Raw genomic sequence first — 11,581 nt, 5'->3', positions numbered from 1 at the left:
ATGTTCGGTGATGGAAAAGGCCGAGGAGGACAAGGGAGAACCTCGATGAGATGCATTAGCACAGCGGTTCTCGGCCTGTGGGTTGTGGCCCCTTTGCGGGTCAAATGACCCTTTCACAGGGGTTGCCTAAGACCCTCTGAAAACACATATTTCTGATGGTGTCCACCCACATGCAGATACACCCACAAACCAGTACCCTGCGTGGAAGATCCATGCTACACCATGCTTCAAGACAAAATTTCATTGATTTGTAAATAAAAATACATATTTCACAATATATAGTTACATATTGTATTTCTGATTAATCACTATGTTTTCATGATGTTTCATTTATAACAATGAAAATACAGTGAACCCTCGTTTATCGTGGTTAATCGGTTCTAGACCCTACCGTGATAAATGAAATTCCGCGAAGTAGGATTCCTTATTTGTAAATCAAATATTTTCGTAGTTAGAGCATAGAGGACATGAAAAAACACCCTTTAGTCACCATTACACTTGTATTACCCAATTTATTAAACGAAAAAGCAAAAATGCATCTAATATGTAGCTCCGATACGTAGCGATGCAGACAGAAGCGTGTACAGTATGAGGCAATCAGTGGCAGTAATGACAGAGCATGCACTGTTACGGAAAAACCGCGATAGAGTAAAGCCGCGGAAGTCGAAGCGCGAAGTGGCGAGGGTTCACTGTATATCCTGCATATCAGATATTTACATTATGATTCATAACAGCAGCAAAATTACAGTGATGAAGTAGCAATGAAAATAATGTTATGGTCGGGGGTCACCGCCACATGAGGAACTGCATGCATTAAAGGGTCTTGGCATCAGGAAGGTTGAGAATCGCTGCATTATCATAATAGTTCTAACAGGAAACCGGCCAGCATGCCCACGGTGGTGAGGCCGGTGTAGGGTGGGACTATGTTTGGGTCTGTGAGCCAACCCGGAAGGCACAAACAACAACGCTGCACTACTGAGTCAGATCTTCTGGGGATGGGCCCCTGCTTTGTTTAACCAACCCCCCAGACAATTCTGGAGCAAACTCAAGTTTGAGCCTCTCAGCGCTAATCTAATCACTGTTATAACTCATGCAAATTCCGGGAGCCAGGGCACGTCTTTCCAAGAACAGCTGTTGTGCTTTTTTATGACCACCTGGGATGTCTGGCTCAGTCTCCGTGCAAAAAGCCACATCAGGCTGTTGCCCGTGGGAACGTGGCTAGCACCTGCCTGCTGGACCACAGGGAGGAGGAATCGGGCTCAGGAAAATCCCCGGGCCTTTCCTCAGCATTGGCGAACCTCCACAGGTGATGCCAAAGCAAGGCCGTTGTTTCTACTGTGTCTTCTAGAAGCTCGCTGAGGAGAGTTGCTATTTCACATTGACAGTGACAAAGCTCCCCCTCCCAGAGTACTCGGGCCTTGCCAAAGTAGCCCTATCACACAGCAATGGAAAGTCGTCCTCGTTTTAAGCCTCGTGAGGAGTTCGGTCAGCACTGCCTTACAAATCAGAGATTAAACGGCTTTCCAGAGATGTTTTCCAAAGCATAGACACAGACCTGAGATAGCTCCTCGATTTCTGAACCCACATCCTGGGTCCTACTTGGTGACGCATCGACTAAAGTTATCTCTGCTAGAAGTGCCTAGGACTCGCTTCTCTTTCTAGAAGCTCAGTACGAGTAAGGGACCAATCAGCTAAATTCCGTGTATGCAAGATTCAATTGCTTCCCTGGTTTGCCTACTCCAGTCTCCATCATCTTCAATAGAACCACATACGGAGGGAGATGAGGGGGTTAGGAAGCAAGAAAGGGCCCAACCAGAGGGCTCTTGCAGGGGGTGCAGCGGGGCTTTAAGAAAGACTGGAATGATCAGTGCCTAGCTCCTCCCTTCAGAATGACAACTGTCTGCACCCAGTGGTACCACAGAGAGAGCTAAGGAAGCAGGGCCCATTCGTCTAAGTGAGTTTCAGTGGCAATGTAAGGATCCCTGAGCCCTGCCCCAGTGAATTCCTCTTCTCGAGTAATCCTGGCTCTCCGTCTGGAATCATGCTCTTCCTGCCCCACACTGGCCTTGCCAGCAAACTGGTTCTTTTCCTCTCATAGTTTCTATTTTTTCACCCATTTAGCTTTCTGCATTCGTTAGTGATAAAGACCCAGAGCCCCAGTGATGCAGTTGGAGAAGTATTGGTCTGTTAACTGCAAGGTTGCCAGTTGAAACCCACCAGCTGCTCCCAGGTGAAACCAGGTGAAAATAGGCTCCCATAAAGACGGACCACCTCAGAAAGCCTGTACAGTGTCACTAGGAGTTGGACCAGAAACCCAACATAGGGTCCCGAGGCGCTGGAAATCAATTGATGACGGTGGGCTGTTTCTGATAGAGTGTGCTCAGAGCATTCAGCGATGAATCAAAAAGACATACATGTTCAAACCCCCCGGCCACCTTGTGGAAGAAGGCTGTGACTGACTGCTTCATTAACATTGTTGTGTTCGCTTCGGCAGCACCTATGCTAAAATTGGAACGATACAGAGAAGATTAGCATGGCCCCTGTGCAAAAAAACTGTTGTCCTCATTAAAGTAAGCAAATCCTATTCCCAAATGAGCTTCCAACCTAACGCAGAGGGGTGAGGTTTCCAACACCCCTTTCTTATGTGAGGGGGACACAATTCACACCAACGCTGTGCACTCAGTCCAGTCAGCCACCCTGGCCCCCACGCCGGCCACTGCCACCAACTGCAGTGGTGAACAGGTCTCCTTTAACCGTCAGTCACCTGTGACAAGGAGAGGTCGCTGAGGTTCTGGAAAGCCCGGTCTAGGCAGCTATTAGAAAAGACGGCTAATGCGAGCTGAGCGGAGAGCCTTGGCCTCGCTATTCTGCACAGCCCTGACTTTAATCACATGGCTTTTGCCGCCGCAGGAGAACTCAACAGAGGGCTGTCATTATATCACATTACAGCAGTGATTTCCTCAACATATTCCCATGACAGGCATGCAGTGTTACTTCTTTCATGTTTTCTGAACGGAGTAAGAGTTGTGGTCTTAAGAGGTGCCCCTAGAGCAAGCTTCCACAGGCAGGGTCCTTCCGTGCACCACAGGCCGTGTGAGCAGCTCATGGTTCCAGACCAGCCCCCATCACTTTTACAGCCTCCAGTTTGGCCTTTCTGCTGGTGGGAAGGGTTCTTTGCCTCGGGCAAGGAAGCCCAGGCACCTCCAGCCATCTAGAACGCATTCAGCGCAAAGAACCAGGCAATGTCTATCAGGCCGCAGGCCGAGAAGAGTCTTGGGCTTCATCTGCAGCTCCTCTTCCATGTGCACATGGGAGTTGTGTTCAGACGGATGTCAGACGTGGCCTTGGCACACCCACTGCTCTCTCACACGTGTGCCTTTAGCGATTGTCTCTGTTATTCTGAGCCTCCCTCAGCCTCACACCCAACAGGATGTGCTATGCTGATGGGTTAGAGAGAGGGCAGATGAAGCTGTTTGCTGGATTCCGAGAGCTCACACGATATGTTGAAAACCACCTGATGCACCAGGAAGATGGCTATGTGAAGATGGATGCAAATATTGGAACACCCCATTTAGAAGCTGAGAAATGCCAAGGATTGCTATGGTCATCCGTAGCTAGGAAATCACCGGAGCAATTTCTGACTCCCAGGCCTTAAAGGGAATCAGCAGACTGGGACCCTAATTTCCAACACCTAACCTCCAGTACTGGAAGACACTATTTTTGTTTGACAAGCAAAATGAGATCCATGGATTGTCTATATATGTGCCCCTCACAGCTAGATCCCTGCCTGGTGGAATAGTAGGTACGTGTTGGGCTGCTAACCGCAAGGTTGCAGTTCAAAATTACCAAGCGCTCCGGGGAAGAAAGACGAGGCTATCTACTCCTGTAAAGAGTTACCGTGTCAGAAACCCACAGAGGCGGTGCTGCCCTGTCTGATCGGGTCTCCATGAGTCTTCACCGACTCCAGGCCAGTGAGGTGTTTTTAGCTTGACCGTCCCAAAGAAAGCTGACCCAGCAGAGGGCAGAAATTCTTCCACAATACTTCGATGTGGTACCACACGCAAGCAAAGTCTTACTGAAGATCATTTTTAAATGGTTCCAGCAATAACTTGACAGAACGACCAGAAAGGCAAGATTCTGCCCCACTGCTGCACAGGCCGCTGTCTGCTCCTCAAACCAAAGCAACACGAGAGGAGGCCGCAGGACTGCGTAATGTTCCGTTCTGTTGCTATGAGTCAGAACCCGCTCCAGGGCACGTAACAAAAATACGTATATTATATCTCACACACACACACACAGGAACACTGTTGGATAAGTGTGGGACTACTGAACACAAGGTTTAGGGTTCAAACCCAGCAGTCACACTGTTGGAGAAAGATGAGGCTCTGCACCTCTAAAGATTTACAGCCTCAGAAATGCTTTTGCTGTGTCAGACCTCTTTAAAATGCTGAAAAGCAAGGATATGACTCCAAAGACTAAGGTGGGCCTGACCCAAGCCATGATATTTACATACAGGTAAAAGTGGAACGTTGGATAAGGAAGACTGGAGAAGAACCGATGCATTTGAATAATGGTGCAGGCGAAGGCTATGGAAAGTCCCACGGACTGCCGAGAGAACCAACACATCTGTGTTGGAAGACGTACAGCCAGAATGCTCCTTAGAGGTAAGGAGGGTGACACGTGGTCTCGAATGCCTCAGACATGTTATCAGCAGAAACTGGTTCCTGGGAAAGGACGTCGCACTTGGTAAAGTAGCGGGGCGGCCAAAAAGAGGAAGACCTCTGACAAGATGGAGCGACAAAGTGGCAGCAACAATGGGCTGAACCACGAACATTGTGAGGACGGTGTAGGCCCTGCAGTGTTTTGTTCTCTTGCACACGAAGTTGCTACAAATCAAAACCAAGTCGAATGCACCTGGCAACGACTTTAGTGAGAATCAAGGGTTACACACGCACATTGAAGAAGGACGACGAGGAAGATTGATGCTTGTGAGTTGTGGTGCTGGAGAAGAGTATTGAAAGTACCGTGGTCTGCCGGAAAGAGCCAACACATCTGTCTGGGGGAAAAGTACAGCCAGGAGTCTCCTTAGAGGCAAGGAGGGTGAGATAAAATGTGTGTGTGTGTGTGTGTGTGTGTGTGTGTGTGATATTGTTACCTGGTGACATAAAGTCAATTATCAACTCATAGCTGCCCCACGTAACAGCAGAGAAGGGCCCCATCCTGGTGATTTTAGGCTGTAATCTTCACAGAGGCATACTGGCATGTCTTTTATGGGCTATTTGATGGATTCAAATCACCAATCGTTTTGGTTGGTGGCCAAATACTTAACCATTGTGCTACCAGGACTTCTTTAGAGATCTATTGGTGTGTGTATATGTGTATACACCCTAACACGTATATGAGTAAGTTAAAAAAAAGTATTACTATAAAATCACAGAAATCTTTATTGAGAAATTTGAAGTTTTTAGTTCACAACATATCCTCCATCTAGGTCTATATACTTCTAAAGATGGTATTTCCATCTCTCTCTCTAATACTTCCCCACAGGATTCTGGCTTCTTTGATTGACAGCACCTCAAAAGAGCAGTGTTAGCATCCTTGAGGCACTCAGTGGGTCTTCCTTTCAGAAGTTATTTGAGTGCGGACAATAAAAAGAAGTGTGGAGTGGCGAAATGAAATCAGGGTGCACGAGGGAAGATTTCCCAACATCATTCTCAGGGGCCAGGGTAGGAGAAACGAGCCTAAACACACCTTTCCTGGCATTTTTCTCGCCAATGCAGGTTTGCATCTTCTTAAAATTTCTTCCTAATAATCCCCCTTGATAATCCTGGATCCTTCACTAAAAAGCTATCAAAATTACGCTCTTAAAATCACCAAAACAGTCACCATCGCCTTCTGAGATGATCTTTCTGCCTTGACTTTAACTGACCCAGTAGATCCCCTGGGAACCAGTTTTCATGTGGGCTCGTGTTTATGTTGAGGCACTCTCAGGAGTCGAAGTGACGCAGGTGACTGAGAGAGCGTGCAGTCACCCTCTGATCACAGAAGCATGTTCAAACATGCTCTGTCTGCAATAGACCTGTGCATGTAGGACCTGAAACCCTCACAGCAATAACGTTTGGTTTATCCGCACAGTAACAGGAACACTGATACTTGTTTTTGTTTTTCTTCATTTACTCTCTACGCCGCTACTTCCACTAGAAATGACAATCAAGAATCTTTTCACGAAGTGACTCTCCTCCTTCCACTTCCTTCTCTCTGGTTTGGAAACCAACACAGCACAGGGTGAAGGCCCTGGCCTATTCAGGCTGCTACTCCATTTCAGGGGCTTTAAAAGAAAGCGGGTAAAAGCACCATCACTTTGCCTAGCTGGTTTTTGTTTTGCTCAGATCTTTCATTGGGAAAAATGTCTTTAAAGTAAAAGCAGTTCTTATTCACCGGGGTAAGTCAAAAAAAAAAAAAAAGAAGAAGAAGAAGAAGAAAGAAAAGAAAGGATCCATTCGAAATGCAGCCCTGGCTGGGTGAGTACAAACTTTAATTCATGTTATCCAAACACAATACTCACTCCAGCATGTCGATCCTGACTCGTAGTGATCTTATAGGGCAGGGAAGAACTGCCCCTGTGGGTTTCATAGAGAAAAATTCTTTATGAGACTAGAAAGCTTCATCTTTCTCTCATGGGGTAGCTGGTGGTTTCCAAGTGCTGATCTTGCAGTTCGCAGTGTAACAGGTAAGAACACCTAAAGGTCACTGGTGTTGTGTGCCCTCTCACAGCTGCCCCACGTGCCCCATAGGGTTGTCTAGATGGCAGTCGCTATGGAAACAGATTACTAAATCTTCCTCCAACCGATGCCTCCCCCCAATGGGTTCAAACCACTGGCCTTTGGGTTTACGAGCCCGAATCGTAGCCACGGTGCTGCCAGGGCTCCTGGTCCACCAAAGGGCAGCTGCGAAGGATCAAACAGAGGAATCGCACCTGATTGGGGTGGAAGGTGTGTGTCATAAATTTGTATTCCATAATTCAGCACACTTATCCTTATTGCACAATTAATGGAATATTGTTGAAGGTTTTGAAGCAAACGAGATATTTTGCATTCAAAAAAGTTGTGTCCACCTGCCATGTGGGCCTGGGTTAAAAAAGCCAATAGACAAATGGAGACATACATTCCACTCTATTGTCAGAATCCAGCAAGAGAGGATGTTAGCTACACCCAGGGTCTGAGGGCAGAGGAAAGCAGGTAAATTCCAGAGTCCCTTGTGTAACAAATATCGAGGAAAAGCCAGTCAGATGCACAGTTTTCTGATATTGGGAACAAATATGTTGGTGTTTGAGATTATTCTAAAATTTAATTGTAAAACTATAATATTTTACAAATGGAACATAATCCAGCAGTGGTTTTCAACTCACTTGACCAAAGATATCCTTTTCATGATAAATATTCTGTAACAGCCTCACTTGCTATCCTGGCATTAAAGTGACAGCTTATGTGATTTTCCTGTACACATAATTCTAAATACATATATATTAAGAGAAATAAGAGCTAAAACGAATTTATAACTAAATAATTTTTACTCAACCTGCTCTCATCATTTTAAATGCTTGTATTAAGAGAAATAAGAGATGGAATTCATTTATCATAAAATAATTTGTACTCAATCCAATGATAGACAGAATGAAGGGGTCCGATGAACCACCTTGAATCTACCTGATACCACACACTGACACAGTTGGGTTGCAAGGAGGTTCCCTATTTTCTGTAATAATGAACAACTGCTAAGCTCCTGCCAAAACCAAGCACAATTTCTCCTGGATTTCCAATGTAGATGCTTTCTTGTTTAAAACAAAAAAGTCGGTGCAAGAACGTTTTGTAGGCATATGTTAAAAAAAATGTGAGAGACTTCTAAACTCAGATGATGAAAAACTATTTTTTGCACTTGTGTGGAAGTCCTGAAGGCTATTTAAAAGTTACCAAGGATGCCGAACAAATCTGCTTTTCAGTTCTGCTCCACGCATTTTCCAAGGTCTAACTTTTCTAAACTCAATCCACTAAATCCCAGGAGACCTGGGCCCCTGCCTCATTGAGTGAGACAAGCAGAAGTGCCTCCTCATTAAGAACTACTGGTATACCTGAGCCTTTCCTTGACACCCAAGGAAACTGAAGTCCAGATTAGTGAAACGATTTGCCGAGGAACACCCAGCTACTCAAGGGCAGTGCTGAAATGACAACCTCTATCTTCTGCCTTCGCACGTAGGACCCTTCCCTGTACCTTTTCAGCCCCCTCTGTGTTGATGTCTTCCATGAATACATTGGGAAGACTAGAGGGTTTTCAATGGTGGAGGAAAAAACTATTATCAATTGCTAGACCCTATCACTGTTGAACATGAGCCTAGAAATTCCAGTCGCCAGTTACATTTGGGTCAACTTCTGCGCAGTCCCACCTCACCTGTGCCACAATAGAACCTTCAGAGAACTATCGCAAGCCTTTCATTTGAGACATCTCTGGGAGTCAAGTGGATGTCACATAACAGTTTGAGTTTCAAGATTCCCCGCCGCTCCCCAAGATATTGCATTGTCGTTTCTCATTGCACAAGTAAAATATGATCATTGGAAAGACAATTTGAAGATGCAACTATACAGAGAAGAAAGATAACCCGCAGCAAAGCATTAACATGTTTATCCATTGTCTTTGAAGATCTCTTCTATACATCTGAACACATCTATATACCTATATACAGATGCATATGCATTTTATAGGATCTGATTGTTCATTTTGAAGGATAAATTATAACCAAGTGTTCACACTGGTGGCTAAATTGCTTTAGTCATTTGAGAGTGATGTAGATATATTTGCTTATCATTAAATATGCTTTTCACCTTCCTCATTTCCAATAGCCACAGAGAATTCAACTGTATGGATATGTGGGGGTTATATAACCAAGGATATGCTGAGTTTTCCAAGGAATATGCTTTCCTGCTCTCTGCCTCTGTCTCCTACCTTACAAATTCCCTTTCAAGGTGACAGACAAAAGGCAAACCCAGGTCCGTGGCAGCAGACTACTCTTCTCAAGGTCTCGTCCTCCCTCTGGGAGGGAGGGGCCGGGGATTTGTGGCTTCCCTGGCACTTGGCCAGCTTTGGGCTTTGGGTCTACCAGATGTGGGGGAGTCCAGAAGGTGGGGGGCGGGGGTCCTTCCCTGGGGAAGCTAAGCTCGTCTTCCAGGAAGAACCCAGGACCTCCCGTGGCTTGACAGGCCTGTCCAGGTAAGTCGGTGTGCGCAGCTAGCAACAGTCTACACCTGGCCTGTTCTCTAATTGATAATGTAATTATCAGGAGAGGCATATGGCTTCACACACAGCATTTTCAACCATTTATCACAATGTTGATCTTTATTTTAAATATAAATCAGGCAATCATTTATGTCTCTTATGTTCTTTGTATTTATTCAAGAATATTTAACTGTAGACAAAAGGTGACTTATTCATTATTCATCCCGTACAAGGCAAGTATGGCAATTTGAAAAGGCTGACATTTGAGCTTTTTGCCAACACTAGCAAAATTATATCCTTCCTATTGTAAATCAATGAAGTAGAATCATTGTGCACAAAAGAATTAAATTGCCTTGTCACTTTCATAAGGCCACCTTATATACAACCTTCAACCACCGCCATTGTGCGGAGAAAGGGTGCATCCTCAGCCTCGGCTGCCTCAGATCTCAGTTGGCTTTCCAATTAAATGAACATCCTCGAAGTCTTTCAAGCCACTCTTCCTCTTTCCTGGGCAACAGTGTCAGAGTGTCACAGGCATAACTTGCTATCAGTGGCAGGCACACATCAGGGTGATTTAACTTCCCCAGCTCGGGCTGGGCTTTTGGCATCTTTCAAACACTTGTTTGTTGGGTCTCTTTCTCTCCATATCATTCATTCTCACCACTTGCCTTATGCCACTGCCACTTAACACACACACACACACACACACACACACACACACACCCCTCACGAAACAATTCTATCCATTCAGGAAGGTTTGTTTTGTTTGTTTTTTTTGGGGGGGAGGAGGTTGTTTCCATATAAAGAGATCCACATTTTCCAGGAAGGATGCATTATTTTTGTAAGAATAAATGCTAATCTCTCAAATTTTAACATCTTAGGGAGAGACTCCAACAGAAAAACGAAAAGTTGGGGAATCCAGAGAGGGTGGGAAACCATTTGGAAACAGCGCAGAAAACAGCTGCCAGTTAAACAGAGCAGGCTGAAACCTCCCCTTTTTGTCTCCACTCCCTCCATGCTAAATTAACCGTAAGGGAGAAGAGACCAGATAGAGACCACGAGGACAAATGCCGTGCAAAAGGCATTGATAACAGACAGTGGCATCAATGTCTGGGGGACAATCGAAAGCAGATCGGGAATGGCAACTGGCATCGATAAAATAGATACCAGTGAGCTAAGTACCTCCAGGGTCAGAAGGCAGCCAACGCACCAGAACAAGAGAAACGTTAGGGGCTGGAGATACTTGTGCCTCTAAGATAGAGACAAATAGGAGTGAAAACAAGGATCTGATACAATCTGATAAAATACATTCAGACCCCCCCACCCCCCTTCCTCTAGTGTCCATAGGCATTAAACTGCTCTCTCTCCACTCTAGCCAAAGAGTATACATTGAGTCAGTATCTATTGTTAGCGAAAGAGCCTTGGTAGCATACTGGGTTTGTAGTTCAAACCCACCCACCGCTCTGCAAGGAAGATGAAGCGTTCTGCTCCCATGCAGAACCCACGGGGCAGTTACAATCCGCCCATAGGGTTGCTCGAAGTTGGAATTGACTCGGCGGCAGTTGAGTTTATTGCCATCAGGTCTATGATAAGTCAAAGCAACACTCAGGATAGCATTTAACTGCCCCGTAAGGTTTCCAGGTCTGTAATACTCAGACAAGCGACTGCCGCATCTTTCTCCTGCAGAGCAGCTGGGGTCTTGGTTAGAATTTGGGTTAGTGCTTGATCCCGGCAGTGAGAGGGGTCCTGTTTAGTATCTCCAAAACTAAACACGCTGTCATGGAGTCATTACTGACTCAGAGTGACCCCCTGTTGGCTTCCCGAAATGAGACTGAAACTGTTACCGTCTGTCTTCCTCAAAGCTGCTGGTGGTTTTGAACTGCCAACTATATGGATCAAAGTCCAAGGCGTAACCACTACCACACCAGAGCTCCTATTTAGTGTCTAGAGCGGTTAAATCAATACATCTCAGGATAGGAGCCATCGCTCAGTGTGGAAGTGAGAGGCTGTCTTGGAGACTGACCGGCACGAAGCTACTTCAGTACAAAATTTGATAAAACCACACATATGCCTCCATCATAACCTGAAGACAGAACATATGCAAAAGTTGAAAAGCCAAATCAGGAACTCCATACAGAGCAAGTCTGTGTAGAGCCTGCACAGGGAAAAAGCAGGAAGGACAGTGGAGGATAAACCGTGCACTAAACTAGGCCCCACCTCAAGCAGTGAATGTTGAGGTTAAATCTGATACACTGTGTGTTAGTCTGCGCACTTTAGAGAAACAAATCCACAGAAACTCATATGTATAAGAGAG

General features: G+C 45.6%; 1 non-coding gene across 1 annotated transcript; it reads left to right on the top strand.

Annotated features, from left to right (window-relative positions):
- Positions 1 to 2,478: 2,478 nt before the first annotated feature.
- Positions 2,479 to 2,584, top strand: LOC115873277. Its single transcript, XR_004048324.1, has one exon. It is a non-coding gene; the product is annotated as a U6 spliceosomal RNA (small nuclear RNA).
- Positions 2,585 to 11,581: the final 8,997 nt, after the last annotated feature.

The sequence above is a fragment of the Echinops telfairi genome, unplaced genomic scaffold (assembly GCF_000313985.2).
Source record: "Echinops telfairi isolate 266 unplaced genomic scaffold, ASM31398v2 ScPeMD7_7467;HRSCAF=8505_1, whole genome shotgun sequence".
NCBI lineage: Eukaryota > Metazoa > Chordata > Mammalia > Afrosoricida > Tenrecidae > Echinops > Echinops telfairi.
Note: the sequence above shows the minus strand (reverse complement) of the source record. Positions and strands in the feature narration are given on the sequence as shown.